Genomic DNA, 20,761 nt, shown 5'->3' with positions numbered 1-20,761 from the left:
AGAGAGAGAGAGAGAGAGAGAGAGAGAACATCAATTTCAAAAAGGAGTGGGAACCATTTATAAACTATATAAAAAGACAGTATAAAAATTTGGACCCATTGGCAGGTTTTGACTAAACTTTCACAACTATATAAGAGGTAAAACCAGCAGAGTATAGAATTTGTTTCATAAATCAATACGGAAATAAGGAGGGAGGCCAAAAGGGGGGAGGGGAGAAATATGGGTATATAAATTGTTCAGTTAAGATTTGTGGAAAAATTGTTGTTATAATTTGAAAATTTAATAAAAATTATTTTTTAAAAAAATCAAACATTAAAAACTTCCCAATACAGGGTTGCCTTCAGATGTCTTCTAATAGCCAGATAGTTGTTTGTTTCCTTGACATCTGATGGGAGCATGTTCCACAGGGAGGGCGCCACTACCGAGAAGGCCCTCTGCCTGATTCCCTGTAACCTCACTTCAATTGCCAAGTATTTTCTGGGCGATTCAGACTTTCGACATACTGTATTTTTCGCTCTATAGGACGCACTTTTCCCCCTCCAAAAATGAAGGGGAAATGTGTGTGCATCCTATGGAGCGAATGCAGGCTCCTTGGCTTCAGCGAAAGCAACCCGAAGCCTCCAAAGCGCAGAGGGAGCGCTCCCTCTGTGTTCCGGAGGCTACACGTTGCTTTTGCTGAAGCCTGGAGAGCAAGAGGGGTCGGTGCGCACCGACCCCTCTCGCTCTCCAGGGTTCAGGGATAGCTGCCTGAAGCCTTTGGAGCGCAGTGGTACCTTGTGCTGCGCTCCAAAGGCTTCGGGTTCCTTTTGCTGAAGCCAGGAAAGCAAGACTCTCCTGGCTTCAGTGAAAGGAACCCGAAGCCTTTGGAGTGCAGCGGGACCACAATTCCACTTGGCACCCCGCTGCCCTGCGGAGGCTTGAAAGGCTGTCCCCAAAGCCAGAACTGAGAGACGGAGCACTGCACAGCGTCTCACTGTTCTAGCTTGGGGATGCCGGGGCTTTATGGGGAAACCCCGGGCTTCCCCCTTCAGCCCTGACTCTGATTTGATTCAAAATATTTTTTACTTGTTTTCCTCCCCTAAAAACTAGGTGCGTCCTTTGCTCGGGTGCGCCCTATAGAGCGAAAAATACGGTATATGACACCCTTCCCTAACTGAGGCATCTACCCTCTCTGTTTCTCTAATCCTTCTAGGTTCATAGGTTCGGGCCTGCTGTTTTTCTGCCCCTCTATCACTTCTGACCACTTTTCTGCCTGCCATTGCCATCCTTCGCAGCCATTATCACCTAGCGATCTGAAAGCGTTTCCCTCTACTGCCAATCCTTTTCCATCTTTGCGACTGCATTATAGACTTTTCTCCTTCAGAGTAACCAGTCTGTGTGTCATGTTGCAGCATTCTACGGAATGTATCTATATCTCTACCAGGGTAAACACTTCTTACAGCAATAATAAGAAGAATAATGAAATATGACAGCCAATTATGTCTAAATGCAGTGTTTCGGAAAGAAACCTTCCATATGCTAATTTACATTGTTTTATGCACCGTTGGGCCTCTCGCTGTCATAGGGCTGACTGTGCAATGGGTATCTGTAGAAATGATCTTTAAAAGCTTGGATTCTAATTAGGTTGCTTGGGCTGTCACTCAGCAAGAGTTCTTCACGTGAGGGTTATAGCGATGGCTTGATTACTACTGAGTGTCAGAAGGTCGTCCTGGATCTCTCTTTGATCATCTCCGTAATTGCCTAGCAAGGGGAGACAAACAGAAAGGAGATAACTGTTACAGAAGGCTGGTTAGCATTTGCATTCACGGTTAGAGCTCGCAGCTCACAGGATCAGCCTGGCTGGCTGGCTGGCATCCCCTCTGTGTGGGATTTGTAATATCTGTTTGTTTGGTTCATAGAATCATAGAATCATAGAGTTGGAAGAGACCGCAAGGGCCATCGAGTCCAACCCCCTACCAAGCAGGAAACACCATCAGAGCACTCCTGACATATGGTTGTCAAGCCTCTGCTTAAAGACCTCCAAAGTAGGAGACTCCACCACACTCCTTGGCAGCAAATTCCACTGTCAAACAGCTCTTACTGTCAGGAAGTTCTTCCTAATGTTTAGGTGGAATCTTCTTTCTTGTAGTTTGGATCCATTGCTCCGTGTCCGCTTCTCTGGAGCAGCAGAAAACAACCTTTATCCCTCCTCCCTGCCACCCAGCGGTCCAGAGGTAAAAGCTTTCTCTTGAGAAACAGATTCAGGTAGGTAGCCGTGTTGGTCTGATGCAGTCGAAATAGAAATAAATAAAAAATTGTCCAGTAGCACCTTATAGACCAACTAGGTTTGTTCTGGTATAAACTTTCGTGTGCATGCACACTTCTTCAGATACACTGAATCAGAAGCCACCAGACCAGGGGTCAGCAAATTTACCGCTCCTCGGGCCGGTGTCTCCAGTGCTGATTGCGCGGCGGGCCGGAGGGTGGGGGAGCGCGTGCCCATACGCGTACACACACGCTATTTCCAGCACACTTCCTGGTTGGAGGAGCACCAGAAATAGCTTGTGCGCATGTGCACGGGCCTCCTCCGACTCGGATGTGCACCAGAAATCATGCTTGTGCGTGCACACAAGCTTTTTCTGGTGCTCCTCCAACCTGGAAGTGGGCAGCCGTGCAGCGCAGCACCAGTAAGAGTGGGCAGCAGCAGTGGGCAGCGGGGGTCGCTGCGGGCCAGATATGCGGGTCCCTCAGGCCTTAACAGGCCCGCAGACATTAGTTTGGGGACCCCTGCACCAGATCCTTATATATAGTGGGAGGGTGGGGTATTTCTCAGAAGGGTAGTAGGAGATGGGTGATTGGCTCAATGGCTATGGTAAACCTGTTGATGCTTGTTAACAACTGTTAACGACTGCAATTAGTCCTACAGGAAAAAGCAAGGGATGACCAAAAATACCTTTAGCATGCGTAAAGAGACAAGAATCCAATATCTCTATTAAGACCAGGTCTCTCCATAGTTTTCAGTTTGGTAATCAGTTGTAATTCAGCAACTTCTCTTTCCAGTCTATTTCTGAAATTCTTTTGTAATAAGACAGCTGCTTTGAGCTCTTGTACTGAATGTCCTGGGAAATTGAAGTGTTCTCCTACTGGTTTCTCTGTCTTGTGATTCCTGATGTCAGATTTATGTCCATTTGGTGTAGGGTTTGGCCTGTAGGGTCTGGGAAACAGTTGGAACTGAGCAGGCATTCTTGGGAGCAGTCCCAAGATGGATGCTGGAAGGAAAACCCTACACCGGAAACCAAGAAATAAAACCCATTGAAGTGGACAAGGTGAGACACAGTGGTGATGGCAAGAGAGCTAACAGAACTGAACAACAGAGGCAAAGGCCCGTTCTCATGTTGCCAGCCTCTGGACCTCTCATGAAGGAGGCACACAAAGAAGGGCTTCCGATGATGATCTCAGAGTCTGGGTCAGTTCATATATTGCAACACTTTGTGAGGTAAGGTGTTAGTACACCCATTTTACAGATTGGACAACTGAAGCTGAGCCAGCGGAATTAATGTCAGAGCTGGCATTTGGATCTATGCCTCAGTCCAGCATTCCACTGATTCTCAACGTGTTATTTACCAAAGGTGTCATGGGCTTTGAAGATGCTGGAACTCAGGACGAAAGGGAGAAACCCGCTAAGAGAAAGGCACACTTGGCAAACCCTCATAATGATCAACTCCTGCCCAGAAGCCAATATCCCAACTGTGGAAGGATTTGTGGATCCATAATTGGCCTCCACATCACTTATGGACTTACTGTTAAGACCATTCCTTCCAGTAGCACCTTAAAGACCAACTAAGTTAGTTCTTGGTATGAGCTTTCGTGTGCATGCACACTTCTTCAGATACCTTCAGATACCTTCACACGAAAGCTCATACCAAGAACTAACTTAGTTGGTCTTTAAGTTGCTACTGGAAGGAATTTTTTTATTTTGACTATGGCAGACCAACACGGCTACCTATCTGTAACTGTTAAGACCATGTTCATGGAATACAATCTTACTTGGCTATGAGTGATCACCAAAGAAGAAAATTAGAAGGGCTATGCACACATATTTCGTTTAGAAGAATTTGACATTCAGAAGGAAAGTGGGGAGCGATGATGATAGACTAGATCAAAACATGGGGAGGTGTCCATCTCCCATTCCTGCTAGACATATTGTTGTTGTTCAACTGATGCAGTTGATGTTAAAATACCGTGTCTTGTCTTTTGTTGAATGAAGTTAGATTGGATACAATACAGAACTAATGAGCCGTATTGAGATAAGGTTAATCACTTGCCATGCTATTGCATACGAATTGCTTGAGATGGCAATATTTCTCATTTGAAAGTCACTGAATAGCTTGGGAAGGAAGACAACTTCGTTAAGTGGACAACAGCTCTGAGCACGCTAGCTTTGCAGAGGGAAATATGAAGGTCATTTCATTAATTGTAACCACCGTCAAGTTAGGGCGAGCTCTCGCCCTCTCTTGAAGTGATAACCAACCATATGATCGCCTCATCACTTCCCAGTAGATTTACTAATCCCCCATCCTTCGCTAGATAATTGCCTGGCTAGATAAGAAAACATGATGTACGGCAGCATTTTCACAGGGTAATCAAAGGACAGCTGCAAATGTCACATGGACAATGTATTAAGTAAATTCCCCTTTTATACTTGGACTCAGATCCATAGAGGAGTTGTTGTTGTTAATTTATGAAATTTGTATCCCAAGATCCCAGGGCAGTTCACAACAGAAAAATACTGCTACAAAAGTTGAGGGTCTCTCCTCTGTGGCAAGTGCCCATTGGGTCCCAGGTCTGTGTCCCTTTGGAGAACTGAGACACAGCAGACACTGTCGTAGCTTTAAGAAATGTGGTTTATTCGCCTATTTACACCTTCATTCTGTGTGGAGGGAGTCCAGATCTTACAGCATGGTTATTCAAGAGGAGCTTGTACCCCACAGCAGGGCAGCCATGCAGTCCAAGGCATCTCTCCCAGCCAGCCTGCAGCCAGCCTGCCCAAGATGGAGCCCAATCTTTCTTCTTCCCATTCCTTCCAAGAACACCCTGTTAAAAACACTCTCTTCCTGTCACCTCACACCCAGTTACCCTGGCAACCTTCCAAATGTCCCAGTCTCTGTTCACACCTCAGGGCAAGGGAGCAGGACAATTCTCTTGCATTGCCAATGGCCCGTATTGTTTCTTAATGGTCGTAGCCTGGCCAGGTCATTTTGCATAGGCTAGCCCAGGAATTCCTCTGCAGCTTGTATTTCTCCCTTTGCATCCCAAATGACCAAAATTGTACCATTTATTTTCATTTTTACAAAAGGGAAATACAAAAGACACAAAAAAACTAAAACAAAAAACAAACCAATAACACACACACACATCAAAACAATTCCACTGGAAAAATGGCGATGTCCCTGTGGAGATGGCAGTATAGTGGAACCTCAATTTTTGAATGTAATCCATTCCGGAAGACAGTTCGACTTCTGAAATGTTCAAAAACCAAGGATCAAAGTCTATGGTCTACGGTGAAAATTGAGAAATGCGTCTTGTTGCTGACACACTTTTTAGACACGCATCATTTCTCGACACAGTAATTCAGTTTTACTGCAAACCAGAGGTTAAACCAGGCATCCCACACCTTCAGCCCTCCAGATGTTTTGGACTACAATTCCCATCATCCCCGACCACTGGTCCTGTTAGCTAGGAATCATGGGAGTTGTAGGCCAAAACATCTGGAGGGCCGCAGGTTGGGGATGTCTGGGTTAAACTAACCCCTTTTGAACCACGGGAGGAGCGTGGGGAGCATTCAACAACACAACTACACGCTGCAGCTGACACACTAATGCATAGGTAGGCAACCTAAGGCTTGGGGGCAGGATCTGGCCCAATCGCCTTCTAAATCCGGCCCACGGACAATCTGGGAATCAGCGTGTTTTTACATGAGTAGCATGTGTCCTTTTATTTAAAATGCATCTCTGGGTTATTTGTGGGCATAAGAATTCGTTCATTATTTTTTCCAAAATATAGTCCGCCCCCCCCATAAGGTCTGAGGGACAGTGGACAGGCCCCCTGCTAAAAAAGTTTGCTGACCCCTGCACTAACGTGTCATGACACACAGTTTGGAAAGCTCTGATGTGGATGTTTCTGAGACATAATCCCTTGAATTTCACGGAAAGTATTCCTGATGAGTATAATAAATTAAATCCTGCATGAATGCCGCACCTTACGGGGTTAACGCAGCAATACAATCTTCAAACCCACCAGAACAATACAGTTTCTCCTTTTTATTCTTCTAATAAATATTACAGAAATATATCTGTCTCTATATTTAAAGTCCTCATTTGTGTTTAAGTGAGAGATCCATTTCTCTACCCTCAGTGCCACTACTCTAAGTCCATTTGAGTGGCTTTTATCTCCTGTCAGCATCTCCTGTCAACTTATCTCATGTCGGTGATCACAAGTGCTGTCATCAATCATTTCTTAATTGTAGGCAAAATCGCTGATTTTCCATGTTGAGCAAAGATGATCTTAGCAGCTAGAAGACTATTTGGGGGAAAAATAATCTGATGGGGACCTGCCAATTGTCCTTAAAGGGACCCCTGACCGTTAGGTCCAGTTGAGGACAATTATAGAGTTGCGGTGTGCATGTCTCTTTACTGGCCGAGGGAGCTGGCGTACAGCTTCCGGGTCGTGTGGCCAGCATGACTAAGCCACTTCTGACGAACCAGAGCAGCGCACGGAAACACTGTTTACCTTCCTGCCGGATTGGTACCTATCTATCTACTTGCACTTTGACGTGCTTTCGAACTGCTAGGTTGGCAGGAGCAGGGACCGAGCAACGGGAGCTCACCCTGTCACAGGGATTCAAACCACCAACCTTCTGATCAGCAAGCCCTAGGCTCTGTGGTTTAGACCACAGCACCACCCGTGTCCCTTAATATGTCTTTAATATGGCTCAAAACAGAAGCTCCCATAATTTCAGAGGCAATCAACAATACCTGGCAGCAATGAGCATAATTAGAGATGCTAGAAATTAATAAAACCAAACCAATCTGCCTAATGTATGCAACCTTTGACTCTGTTCAATACTGCATTTATCCTGACAGGACAGATCATCTTATACCAGGCTTACTGTAAACTATAGCCATCTGAGGTCAATTTAAGGAGATCATATACCGTATTTTTTGCACCATAACACTCACTTTTTTCCTCCTAGAAAGTAAGGGGAAATGTCTGTGCGTGTTATGGAGGAAATGCCTACGGGTGGCATGCCTACGGATTTTCCTCCCCTAAAAACTACGTGCGTGTTATGGTCAGGTGCGTGTTATAGAGCGAAAAATACGGTATATTATGCCAGCCTTCTGAACCAGCCAAACCAGTTCCGTTGGTAAGATAATGACCTGAAGCTAGAAGCTGGAGAAACAGATTCTTGTCTTTCTTTGTGCTGGACCAAAAGCTGTGTCTTAGAACTTCAATGGAAACATCATCAGCACCACCACCAGCACCACCACCACCACCATTTAATTATACCCCACCCATCTGGCTGGGTTTCCCCAGCCACTCTGAGCAGCTCCCAACAGAATATTAAAAACATCAAACATTAAAAACTTCCCTAGACAGGGCTGCCTTCAGATGTCTTCTAAAAGTTAGGTAGTTGTTTATTTCCTTGACATCTGATGGGAGGGCATTCCACAGAGCAGGCGCCACTACCAAGGAGGCCCTCTGCCTGGTTCCTCTGCCTGGTTCCCTGTAACCTCACTTCTCGCAGTGAGGGAACCACCAGAAGGAGCTGGACCTCAGTGTCTGGGTTGAACGATGGCAGTGGAGACACTCCTTCAGGTATACAGGATCGAGGCTGTTTAGGGCTTTAAAGATCAGCACCAACACTTTGAATTGTGCACGGAAACGTACTGTGAGCTAATGCAGGTCTTTCAGGACCGGTGTTATATGGTCTTGGTGGCCACTCCCAGTCACCAGTCTAGCTGCCATATTCTGGATTAGTTGTAGTTTCTGGGTCACCTTCAAAGATAATTTGCATGATCTGCCGGACTGCTAATTCTGTGAGCCCCTGCATCTTTATGTTGTATATATGTGCAAACAAAACCTTATATACTAAAGACACCACAGTCTCCATTGACCTTCTTTCCAAGGAAACTGAACTCTGGGTATCACTGGAATCTTCCACTGCTCAGCGAGTGGGGTGAGACCAGCCATATTTCTACTGTTTGAAATATTTGATATTGATTGATCTAATCAAGACTGCCTTTTCCCCATGAGCCATTGTTAACCAACCACCAGTTCAGGCTTCACTGACTTGTGTTCCACTAGGAATGCCTGAGGAATTGGATCTTTCTAAGTACAAATACAGACTGACCTGATCTGTGCAAGTTGCCACTTGCCTCAGGCGAAACCCTTACTCGAGCCTTCTTTCGAAGCTAAGGGTTTTTGGGAAATGAAACACAATGCAATGAAGAAAATGTTAAAATTGGTTAATCCCCCAAAACCTGAAGCTTTCATTCTTGGGATAATAGGGATGGATGTCTCAAAGAAGATGATGAAACTATTTATGCACTCAAAAACCACAGCCAGAATCCGATATGTGCAGAAATGGAAGGAACGAGAAGTTCCAGCCAAGGAAGAATGGATCTTAAAACTAATGGTCTCTGCGGAAATGGCAGAATTGACAGAAAGAGTAAGAGATCAAAACGAACTTTTTATTGAAGAGCGGAGACCCCATTTGGACTATTTGAGGAAATATTACAGCCAAACGAAGTCGCGAGCAGGATTCGAAATGTAAATAATGGAAATGGCAACAATTGTAATAGAGGAAATAACTGTGAGATATAAAAATGCCACATCATGCAACAGATAAAAAGGAGGGGATAAAAACATCATGGCGGTAAGGGTGCGGTTAAGGGAAATATGTATTAAAGTTGAAGTTAATGTGTGACAATTTCTGAAATTTAATTTTGTAAAAGTGTAGGCTCATGTGAGGATACGCTGGTGATTTCTGTGCTAGGCAAGTTCATCTCTAATTATTATTTATTGCATTTTCAAAGGTTTTCAACTCAGACTAAAACTCTTCCTGCTAGGACTTATAGATATACACTTAGAAAAGGACTACAGAACTTTGCTACAATATATGATTATGGCTGTGAGACCTTTTTATGCACAAAGATGGAAGGACACCTCATTAGCAACAGTTGAAGACAGGCTGTTAAAACTCACGAGAGTTCGCTGAGATGTTTAACCAAAGGAAAAATCATTGTTGACATTTGTTAAAGATTAGAAACCTCTCATAGACTTCTTGCATGAAAAAGAAATAATGACATCTGCATTTGTGGATTGAAGATAATGCTTGTTTATAGAAAGCGACTTTGTTAGAGTGGATTGGATAAAATGAATACAGTGGTACCTTGGAAGTCGGACGGAATCTGTTCCGGAAGTCTGGTCAAGTTTCGAAACATTCAGACACCAACAGGCGGCTTTTGATTGGGTGCGCGAAGCTCCTACAGCCAATCGGAAGCCGTGTCAGACATTCAGGTTCCAAAGAACGTTTGCAAACCGGAACACTCACTTCTGGGTTTGCGGCATTCAGGAACCAAAATAATAATAATAATAATAATAATTTATTATTTATACCCCGCCCATCTGGCTGGGCCTCCCCAGCCACTCTGGGCGGCTTCCATAAAAACCAAAAATACAATAAAATATCACACGTTAAAAACTTCCCTGAACAGGGCTGCCTTAAGATGTCTCCTGAATGTCAGGTAGTTGTTTATCGCCTTGACATCTGCTGGAAGGGTGTTCCACAGGGCGGGCGCCACTACCGAGAAGGCCCTCTGCCTGGTTCCCTGTAGCTTTGCTTCTCGCAATGAGGGAACCGCCAGAAGGCCCTCGGCGCTGGACCTCAGCGTCCGGGCAGAATGATGGGGGTGGAGACGCTCCTTCAGGTATACTGGACCGAGGCCGTTTAGGGCTTTAAAGGTCAGCACCAACACTTTGAATTGTGCTCGGAAACGTACTGGGAGCCAATGCAGGTCTTTCAAGACCGGTGTTATATGGTCTCGGCGGCCGCTCCCAGTCACCAGTCTAGCTGCCGCATTCTGGATTAGTTGTAGTTTCCGAGTCACCTTCAAAGGTAGCCCCACGTAGAGTGCATTGCAGTAGTCCAAGCGGGAGATAACCAGAGCATGCACCACTCTCGCGAGACAGTCCGCAGGCAGATAGGGTCTCAGCCTACGTACCAGATGGAGCTGGTAAACAGCTGCCCTGGACACAGATTTGACCTGTGCCTCCATGGACAGCTGTGAGTCCAAAATGACTCCCAGGCTGCGCACCTGGTCCTTCAGGGGCACAGTTACCCCATTCAGGACCAGGGAATCCTCCACACCTGCCCGCCTTCTGTCCCCCAAGAACAGTACTTCTGTCTTGTCAGGATTCAACCTCAATCTGTTAGCCGCCATCCATCCTCCAACCGCCTCCAGACACTCACACAGGACCTTCACCGCCTTCACTGGTTCTGATTTAAAAGAGAGGTAGAGCTGGGTATCATCCGCAAGGTGTTCAGGATCCAAGGTACAACTGTATTGTTTTTATATGGCAGACGGATGAAGAATCGGAAGTTCTTTAATTTCTGAATCTTATTTTTCTATCTTTCTCTTTTAACCTCTTTTCTATTCTTTCTTTTATTTATTTCTTTTCCCTTCTCTATTTCTCCTTTCCTTTCTGTGTTTTTATTGTATGGAGAATGGGAAAATATATCAAGTTTTGTAAATAAACTTTATTCATACATATATAGATATATAGATATAGATATAGATATAATTTATATATACAATGCTGTCCAGGGTTGTTGTAAAGACTGTGGAGAGAATAACTGGGTGCACTCTTCCCACCTTGGATCAAATCTATGCTTCCAGGTGGCATAAGAAAGCTGCAGAGATAGTGCAGGATAGTATGCACCCCGGAAATGATTTCTTTCAGCTTCTGCCTTCTGGAAGAAAGTACAGGGTTATAAAGACTAGGACTAGCTGCCTGAGAAACAGTTTTTATCCAAATGCGATTTTGGTTTTAAATACAGAGCACGTCAAAGTGCAAGTAGATAAATAGGTACCGCTCCAGCGGGAAGGTAAACGGCATTTCCGTGCACTGCTCTGGTTCGCCAGAAGCGGCTTAGTCATGCTGGCCACATGACCCGGAAGCTGTACGCCGGCTCCCTCGGCCAGTAAAGCGAGATGAGCGCCGCAACCCCAGAGTCGGCCACGACTGGACCTAATGGTCAGGGGCCCCTTTACCTTTTTAAGGTAGTCTTTATGTGAGTATATTGTATTCAATGATGGGGTGTCAGAGTTTTTAGGGGGCTAACCAGGCTGGGATAGCAGGCTTGTGGGTTTTTGAATGTCTGATGTATATTTTTTCAATTTTGTTGTTCTGTATGGGACAATGACAATAAAGATTATCGTATTGCATTTGTGGGGTGGGGGCTGCAAGTTCGTCTTTTGGGCCAGCGTTCCTTTGGTGCTACCACATTTCTGCTCAGTTGCAAAACGCTCTGCTCTGTTGGTCTTCACCTCCTCTTTGGTTTTCTTTGCTGATCTGTTGACACTGACTGGGAGAAGCAGGGCTGTGACAATGCAGTTGTCTCCAACTGCCATTGCAGGTTGGGCTTCCAGCCAAGGCAGTTAATGCTTCCCTTTGCATTCCTTTCTTCTCCCTAGAGAAGAGCGATTTTACAGACACCTGGCATTTACAGATCCAAGGAAGTTATCGCTGCTGCTAAAACCTAGCTGTGGTAGAAAATTGCTGCGGCAGCAAAATTCTACCTCTGAAGTATGAAGTCATTAAGGAAGCTTTTTTTTAAAAAAGGGGGGGCTCAGGCTTCATCTCTACCATTTATCATTAAGTCTCCGAGTTAATTTAATTAAAGCCATAATTGATCATTTAAAAAAGGACACTGAATATCATAGCGCTTGGCCAAAGGAGACTGAACGGATGGACGTGTCATAAAATGAATTGAATCCGCTGTGAGGAAACCATTCCATAGAACTATCTAGTATCTGACAAACATACTGCCTTTGGGTTGGAATGGACTAGGGGAGGGGTGGGGGGTGTTATTCCGTTCATATTTAAAGGCAGATCTGCTTGACTCTACCCAACATAGCCAGCCTTTGAAAAGGGCATCGCTCTGAATTTTGCGATGTCATTCCGCAGTCAAGGAAGGTGCATAAATGGTCACGTGTCAGTGAAAATACCATAGGAAGATGCATTCTGTTAGGGAAAAGTGGATTGCAAAAACGTGTGTGTATTAGGCAAAAAAACACAAAAAGCCCAGTGTTCTTCTTCTTTGGCGGGGTGGTATGCAACTGTTCCATATGTTTTTAAATGCTTTAAGCCAATTTTTTAAAGATATTTGCCATTGCTATTAAATGTTTTCAGTATTTCACTTGACTTGCAATTGTCTCTTTTTTCTGTTTTGCTGCTTGCCACCCTGGGCTTCTTTGGGAAGAAGAATGATGTAGTGGTTAATAACAATAATAATAACTTATTATTTATACCCCGCCCATCTGGCTGGGCTTCCCCAGCCATTCTGGGCAGCTTCCAACAAAATATTAAAATACAGTAATGCATCAAACATTAAAAGCTTCCCTAAACAGGGCTGCCTTCAGATGGTTAGAGAGTCGCAGTAGGACCCGGGAGACCAGAGTTCGAATCCCCACCCAGCTGTGAGGCAGTCCCTGCTTCTCAGCCTAGCCTAGGGTCGCTGTGGGAATTAAATGAGGAGGGGAGAACTGTGTGTACCACCTCGAAGGAAGAGTGGGATTTAAATATCACAAAGAAAATAAGGAAACAAAATGCCATCAATCAGTCCTCCAAAATGCCGTCATAAATTCAAGCCTCATTTCTCCGGACTCCCTCGGTTACAGCTGAAAGGCCTGCCTGTTCTCAGAGCCTGACCGAACGTCTTGCCATTGCTTGTCCCACCACCATGTGTGGTCTTTGTCTGCTGGAACTCTGCCATGGTACGGCTTTGGAAGATAGACGGTGATGGACGTTTTCTTTCTCTCTGCCTCTGCGGTGAATGTGTACTCCTGGCCCTGGTTCAACCCGGTCAAGGGACGGCTACTCGGTTCATTGTTCACTTTCCGAAGATCCCCCTTCAGCCTTCTTTATTTATTTATTTTTTATTTTTAGCAGCTGCTATCATTGCGTAGCTGTTTTAATTCTTCATCTGGAGAAGCAAACACATTCCCTCTCTTTTTAGCAGCCCTGAGCCACAGACACGTCTCTTCCTAGGGCTAGGCTGCTTTCAGCCTACAGAGCGCCTGTACCAACTCCTATTGACATATTAAAACAGATCCTTGTTTGCACTGGTTTTAGTAGCCCATGTTAACTTGGAGCGGTGTCTTCTTTCTTCTTTGGTGATCCCTCGTAGCCAAGTAAGATTGTCTTCCATGAACACGGTCTTAACAGTGAGTCCGTAAGTGACTGTGGAGGCCAATTCTGGATCCACAAGTCCTTCCACAGTGGGGCCATAGGTTTCTGGGCGGGAGTTGATCATGGTGAGGGCTTGCCAAGCGTGCCTTTCTCTTAACTCATTTCTCCTTTTCACCCTGAGTTTGTTCTTCAAAGTCCACGACACCTTTGGTAAAGGCTGTTCTCCAACTGAAGCACTCACAGGTCAGTGTTTCCCAGTTATCAGTGCTTATACTACATTTTTTTAGATTTGCCTTGAGAGAGTCTTTAAACCTCTTTTTTTGACCACCAGCATTACACTTTCCATTTTTAAGTTTGGAATAGAGTAGTTATTATCATTATTATTATTGTTATTGTTATTATTACTATTATCATTATTCAGAAAAGAATGGCCACAGTCAAGAATGGCACCTGGCAGACTGTGAGAAGAACTTGGAAGGTTCCGGTGTCAGAGCAATAGCAACACAAACCTTATTTGGATGAGCTCTGACATTAAACTGACTTTTTGGACCTCAATATTGTTTTACAAGCAGTTTTACTGGTCAGACTAGTAAAATATGGACAGACTGCACATAGCTGTATACATAACAAAACAGGCTCTAATATACCAACTAGTAAATGGCAAAGACTAAAACCTCAACCAGAAACCTTAAGAAGAAACTTATTCAAAAAACATAACATGCCCTGAGACCTTAGGGTGGAGGGCAGATTGTTGTTGTTGTTGTTGTTGTTGTTGTTGTTATACAAGTCTTAGCTTGTTTTGTTGGGTGGGTTTGGTAACAATCATGAATCGCCTCTCTGTACTATACAATGCAGGAACATCAGATTTTTGAGACGTCACCTTCCTCTAACTGTAACTGTTCAGAATAACATTATGTGAGTAAGGCAGCTAATGTGACTCGGCGACTCACATTCCACTTTCAAATCACTATCCTAAAAATAACTATAACCGCCTCATTCATTCACAATAGCCCAAGTCATCCACCTCTGAATCTCATGCTAAGATGGGAAAGCTTTCACATTCTCATGTGGTGTCAGCTGAGCTTGGCAACCGCAGGGCTCATTCATACCGCGTCGCAGTTTGCGGCTGTACTTTTCATGCCATTTATTTCACTCGATTTGAGGGCAATCTCGATTTCACTCAAGCAGGGTTCTTCCTGCCACGGCTCCCTCGCCCGTTTCGCAGCTTTCGTTTCGGCCGATGAGAATTGAACGAAGAATTTGAATCAATCGCTTTGGCGTGTGTCTGACACGCGCCGAGATCTTCCTCTTTGTTACGTGCTTTGAGGGGTGTTTCGAGCCTTTGGCAAACCCTAGAGCAGCAAGGAAACAAATAACATACCCTATTCCCCACCACAATCCCAGCAGGGTCATCCAAGGCTGTGAGGTCAATGGGGAGGAGCTGGGCAAAGAATGATCCAAGAAGTCCTTAACAGCAGAACAGGTGGAAGATCACAAGTGGCATGTTACAGCATATTATTCCCTGAAGGAGAACTACTTGAAAATGATTTGCGTGACCAGGCGGCAACAGCCCCAGCCCCCAGGTATCATAAGGAAGACTCTGACATATAGAATTAAAATTAGGCCACAACTTTATTAAACTTCCAAATGTAGGAAGATCTTGGCTTAGGTCTTGGACATGTATCCCTCCCAGCCCCCCAGCCAGGGGGAACTGGGGCTCATCAAGGCAAATGGGATGTGGGGGTGCTCTGTGAGGCGTAAGTGTAGCAGGCAGTCGAGCCCATATCCCTGCACACAGGGTAGTTGACTAACAGCATTTCGGTGTACGGCCAGTGACACCCAAACATATATACAGTGGTACCTCGGGTTACAGACGCTTCAGGTTACAGACGCTTCAGGTTACAGACTCCGCTAACCCAGAAATAGTAGCTCGGGTTAAGAAAATGAAGAGACTTCAGTTTTTCTGTCCTGTAGCTACACATGATATTCGTTCCGTAAGATTCCACCATTCTATCTTCCACAAACCAGTATTTTTTTTCAATCTTCAAATCCAGGTATTACAAGACCATTTCCTCTTTCACGCAAAAAGTGCTTAAGAAATTTTCAATCCTTAACAAATGTCAGAAAAGATTTTCTCTAATTAAACATGTGAACTTTGCCATCTCAGCCAAGTCCAATTGTTTTATCTATCAATCAATCAATCAATCAATCGTTTTATCAACTAATCTTCTATAATGGGTGGGGCTGTGTCTTTCGGAAGGTTGCAGATGTTCATCTGAGTAGCACGAACATGTGTGACAGGCAGTGGCGTAGCGTGGGTTGTCAGCACCCGGGGCAAGGCAGGTAATTTGCACCCCCTAACCCGTGGATTTGCGCCCCCTAACCCGTGGATTTGCGCCCCCTAACCCTAACCCCCAGATGTTGCGCCCGGTGCGGCCAGCCCCTCCTGCACCCCCCACGCTACGCCACTGGTGACAGGGTTGTATGCTCTGCTCCAAATCTTCCCAATCTTTAAACCCTTGCAAGGTGCAATTGCATGTGTGTTCTTTGCACAAGTTCCCCTTTTGTGGCTCAGCCCAGAGGAGGTGCATTGGCAGAATGCTTATGTGCTGACCCAGCAAAGCACCTAGTCGGCTGCATTAATGCAGCACAGTTCCTTTAGCTGAGCCATGCCAAAATGTAGCAAACCTAGTGTGCAATGTCATTGCCTTTGTGCGGATCGTAGCCAGAGTCAGGCCCTAAATCTGCCTCTTACATTTGCAATAGAATTCCAAGGTTCCTTTAAAAATGCGAAAATGACTCATAAGTGGAGTATGCAATGAGGAAATTAGGGAAATAATCAGAAGGATTTGTGAATGAAGCGTTTCCTCCCAGATGCAGTCTTCACCAGAAGGCAGCGTAAATCATTAACATGTGCCTGAAATGCACACGTGGTCCAAATGACAAAAACAAACCTCCTGTCCTTTGCTAATAAGGGAAAGCAATACATTTTAGCTCAATTTTAATTGCTGTGGGATATGAAGCAAGGGAAGTATTTTAAGACGATTACGTTGCATGCTCTTTTATGTGGGCCGCTTTTTGAATTCCATTTCCCCCTCACCTCTTTCCCACAAAGCATCGTGTTATGGGGAGCGATTATTCAGTAAGTGGGTTTGTTGACATTGGCGACTAAATGGCCCATCTCTCAGTATATAGTGAAAAGCAGCTGCCTGCAGAGATGATTGGGACTGGGATTATGGAAGCTAGAAATGGGGAAATCTCAGCTTGTCCCTCCATGCTGATTTCTGATTCAAGCATACCTTGTGGATACACATCAATTTGCCCCAATGGCAAATAGCAGCTTCCAGCAGTGGGGAGCAGGGGGTATGACATGGAATTGAAATGGTTAAATTCCACTCTGGTTGAGGCAGCCACTTCCTGTAACGTCATGGTGGTAGCAATGGCACCCGGTCATGGAGTAAGAGGAGGTGGTCATGGAGGTGGTGGCTGGTGCGACAGGTGGGGCCTGAACCACACCAACACAGGTGTCAGGGACTGGGCTGAAGGGGACAAAATGGAGGAGGAATGGTGGAGATCGCCAACCCCCTTCTCCTGGAGCTTCCAGAGAAGAGGAAGGCAGTATAGTGGTTCTCAAACACCTTGGTTCTCAAACGCTTTGGTTCCCAAACGCTGAAAACCCGGAAGTATGTGTTCCGGTTTTTGAACGTGTTTCGGTAGCTGAACATCTGATACAGCTGTTGACTATTGTTTCCGGGGTGCCTGCACCAATCAGAAGCTGTGCCTTGGTTTTCGAACATTTTGGAAGTCAAACGGACTTCTGGAACGGATTAAGTTTGGCGCTTTTGGTATTTATTTTGTGTTTTTGAGGCTTTTTGGGTTACTTTGTTTTTGTGATGTGTGGAACCCAGTTCAGCTATGGAAATGGATAAAAGCCCCCCATCCAAACATTGACTATCATCAGTGCAGGTAAGAAAAAAAAATAATTAATTTTTATCATCTACAATACCGTATTATTTATTTTATATTATAGTACATTGATTATTGTTTTCATTTTATGGATCAATGGTCTCGTTAGATAGTAAAAATTCATGTTAAATTGCTGTTTTAGGGGTTGTTTTTAAAAGTCTGGAATTTTTTCCATTTTTTCCTCCAGGCCTTCCCATCTCTAGTCAAGAGACAGAGATGAGACAAGACACATTTCAACATTTCAGTGTAGCATAGTATAGTACCATTTTAAAAAAAATTTGGAGTATATGGATACATACCTTTTCAAATTAAGAGCAAGAGCATCAAGTGATACTGAGAACGATCCTAGAGTTCATCCCCAATGTATTTCTTATCAATAAAAAAATTGGTGTGCCACAAACAAACTTTTATGCTGAAAGTGTGGCCCGCAGAATAAAACAGTTTGAGACTAGACCTGCCAGACCTGCAAATGTATTATGAGGCAGCCTGTTTTTGTTGGTTAAAAGAATGAATTACATTGGATAATGTAGATATCCTGGACTTAGATGGTCATGACTTAAAATTTGACTGGAGGGGAGAGTGCTCTTGTGCTCAGATCCTGCTTGTGAGTTTCCCACAGTTGGCCACTGTGAGAACAGGATGCTGGACTAGATGAGAAATTGGCCTGATCCAGACGTCTCATCTTATCTTCCTAAAATGTCATTGTTAAGACCAATTGCATAGGCCCTTCCCAACTGATCGTGCTGATTTGGGGGAGGCCCTTCTGATTGGCTTTGCCCACTAAGTTGCCATATTCAGATACAGTGGTACCTTGGGTTACATATGCTTCAGGTTACATACGCTTCAGGTTACAGACTCTGCTAACCCAGAAATAGTGCTTCTGGTTAAGAACTTTGCTTCAGGATGAGAACAGAAATCGTGCTCCGGCGGTGCGGCAGCAGTAGGAGGCCCCATTAGCTAAAGTGGTGCTTCAGGTTAAGAAGAGTTTCAGGTTAAGTACGGACCTCCGGAACGAATTAAGTACTTAACCCGAGGTACCACTGTACTTAATGTGGCAACACACGATTTTCTCACTGGAAAAGAGTTATTACACCACTTCAGGACATGCCATGTCCTTCTCAAAAATCTGTGGAACAACAAGTAACTGTCAGCATGGACATACAGCAATTTGAGAATTTGGACAGTAAAAATAAATAAATGGCACATATGTGCCTTTCTGTTGTGTCTAATGACTGGTGATTAATCCACCAATATGTTGGTTGTCAGCATAGTTAATATGACTATGTCTAATGGGGTGCGTTAATATCATCATCTGAAGTATGCTTGCAACAAGCTTTATGGTAAATTAATCACCAGTCATTAAAATCCACAGGAATACACATACACAGTTTCTGTCCAAGAAATAATTAATATCCAGATTTTCAGACTGCTGCATGTTTGTGCTGGAGTACAGTTGAATTCCAGCTTCAGAGAGGTGTTAAAGAGCCTCTCACAGAAAAAAATTGGCAACCTTATAACACAGAGAAAATAAGTTTAAAAGTTTGCATGCAGCACCACATGAATGACCCCGAAGACTTAAGCAATATGTAGAAGTTCCATCTGCTTGATTCAGATTTTATGTTAAAAGTGTGGGATAAATCATCTTCGAGTTGCTAAGATGGCAACTCTATGGTTAAGACCACAGAGTAAGCTGTCCAGCCAGACTTAGCTAGGTCACATCCACCCACCTCTGGAGGAAGGGTTATCAAACCCTTTGTTCATTTCCATTTTCTTTTTGAACTGACTAGTAAGGATGTCTAAACTGAATGCCCCAAGCTTAGGTAAGCTTAGCCTGCCATTTTTGTGTTTTTATACAGATAATTTGGAAACTAAGTTGTACGCCGGCTCCCTCGGCCAATAAAGCGAGATGAGCGCCGCAACCCCAGAGTCGGTCACGACTGGACCTAATGGTCAGGGGTCCCTTTACCTTTTAAATGAATATTGTAAAACAGAATTTTTTTAAAAAAAGAAATTATATACAAAAAGAAAATGAAAATGCAAGGTTCAGCAGAGCTACATATGAGAGAGTAACTTGCAAGTATATCTTTAAGAGGCTGCTCTCATCCTTGATCCATGTGATAATTATCCTTGGGATCCCCAAAGACATCAGGTTATGTCGTTAACTCATCAACACGAGCCTTGTTCTACGACAGCTGCTGAGTCAGGACCGACTGCGATAGAGTTTCTGTTTACAGGCAAAATACAAAGTTGAAGGGGCAAGCCAAAGACATCTCAGTTCATCTGTGATGTGGGGCGTTGGGTGGGACACACTGAGTTCTAAAATGTCTTCTAGCGGGACTTGAATTAGAAGTGTCTTGTAGCTGACATAAGTTATTCCTCTTCCAATTCCTTTTTTGGTAGGCTCTACTGTCGAGTGACTTGCAGCTATGTACCCTCTGCTATCTCAAAGAGATATATCTGCAGTATGTTAAGTGCACATCATATGGCAAAAAGTGAATTCGAAAGGCAATCCACTTGGTCAAAGGGAATGGCACATGGAGTTAAACAGAGCTGAGACAATTCATTCAGTTTTAACATTCATTTCAAATTAAGTGCTAAGAAAATGGGTCTTACAGTGTCATTAAAATAAGAAAAGCCCTTTATGAAGTTAAGATGTATGCTACTTTTTTAAAAAAATAAGATCTGGGGGATAATGATTAAAGTATTTAATAATAACATTGGAAGCCAAAGCAGCAGATTATGTTTTCTAGTAACAAGGAGGAGCTTCTGTGATTCATGTATATTGGAAATATATACAATTTTTAAAGCTCTGTTGGGAAATGATTAAATTTTATGTTTGTGGGACTAGCATTGTTTGGGTTTCTTAACATAGCTGTAAAGCATTGGTAATCTTCAAAAATTATAATTATGCATGTCACAGAGAAAATGGATGAAGGAAATTTTTTCTCTCACTCTCATAACCCGAGAACTCAAGGAAAGTTAATGAAGCTGACTGTTGGAAGATTCTAGGCATTATTCCAACTCATTCGCCCAGAAGACAGTGATGGCCACCAACCTGGATGGCTTAAAAAGAGAATTGGATAAAAGGATCCAGCAGCCTCTTCTTATGTACTTATGGTGAAGTTGAAGTTTTTCAAAATGAGTGTCAGGAGATTGTCCCTCTATAGGATTTTTGAGCTACAGAGTTTGTAGAACTATGTATTCAAAGTCTTGGAAAAGGGAAACGGGTGGCGCTGTGGTCTAAACCACTGAGCCTCTTGGGCTTGCTGATCAGAAAGTCAGCTGCTCAAATCCCCGTGACAGGGTGAGCTCCTGTTGCTCTGTCTCAGCTCCTGCCAACCCA

The 20,761-nt window shown here is 44.1% G+C and overlaps 2 long non-coding RNA genes across 3 annotated transcripts in view; both read right to left on the bottom strand.

Moving 5' to 3' along the window:
- Window positions 1-20,761, bottom strand: part of LOC309542620 — a 301,099-nt gene that overhangs the window by 149,843 nt on the left and 130,495 nt on the right. The window lies entirely within an intron of this gene.
- The window catches only part of LOC309542618, a 28,950-nt gene that overhangs the window by 2,669 nt on the left and 5,520 nt on the right, over window positions 1-20,761 (bottom strand). Inside the window, exon 2 of one of the 2 annotated variants that reach the window (XR_014224321.1) lies at window positions 1,528-1,740. This is a non-coding gene — a long non-coding RNA (uncharacterized lncRNA). The remainder of the gene's footprint in view (window positions 1-1,527; window positions 1,741-20,761) is intronic. The other variant, XR_014224322.1, reaches the window with a different exon arrangement.

This window comes from Podarcis vaucheri (assembly GCF_965113315.1).
Source record: "Podarcis vaucheri genome assembly, contig: SUPER_10_unloc_1, whole genome shotgun sequence".
In the NCBI taxonomy this organism is placed as follows: Eukaryota; Metazoa; Chordata; class Lepidosauria; order Squamata; family Lacertidae; genus Podarcis; species Podarcis vaucheri.
The sequence above is the reverse complement of the archived record's forward strand: the minus strand, read 5'-3'. Positions and strand labels throughout refer to the sequence as shown.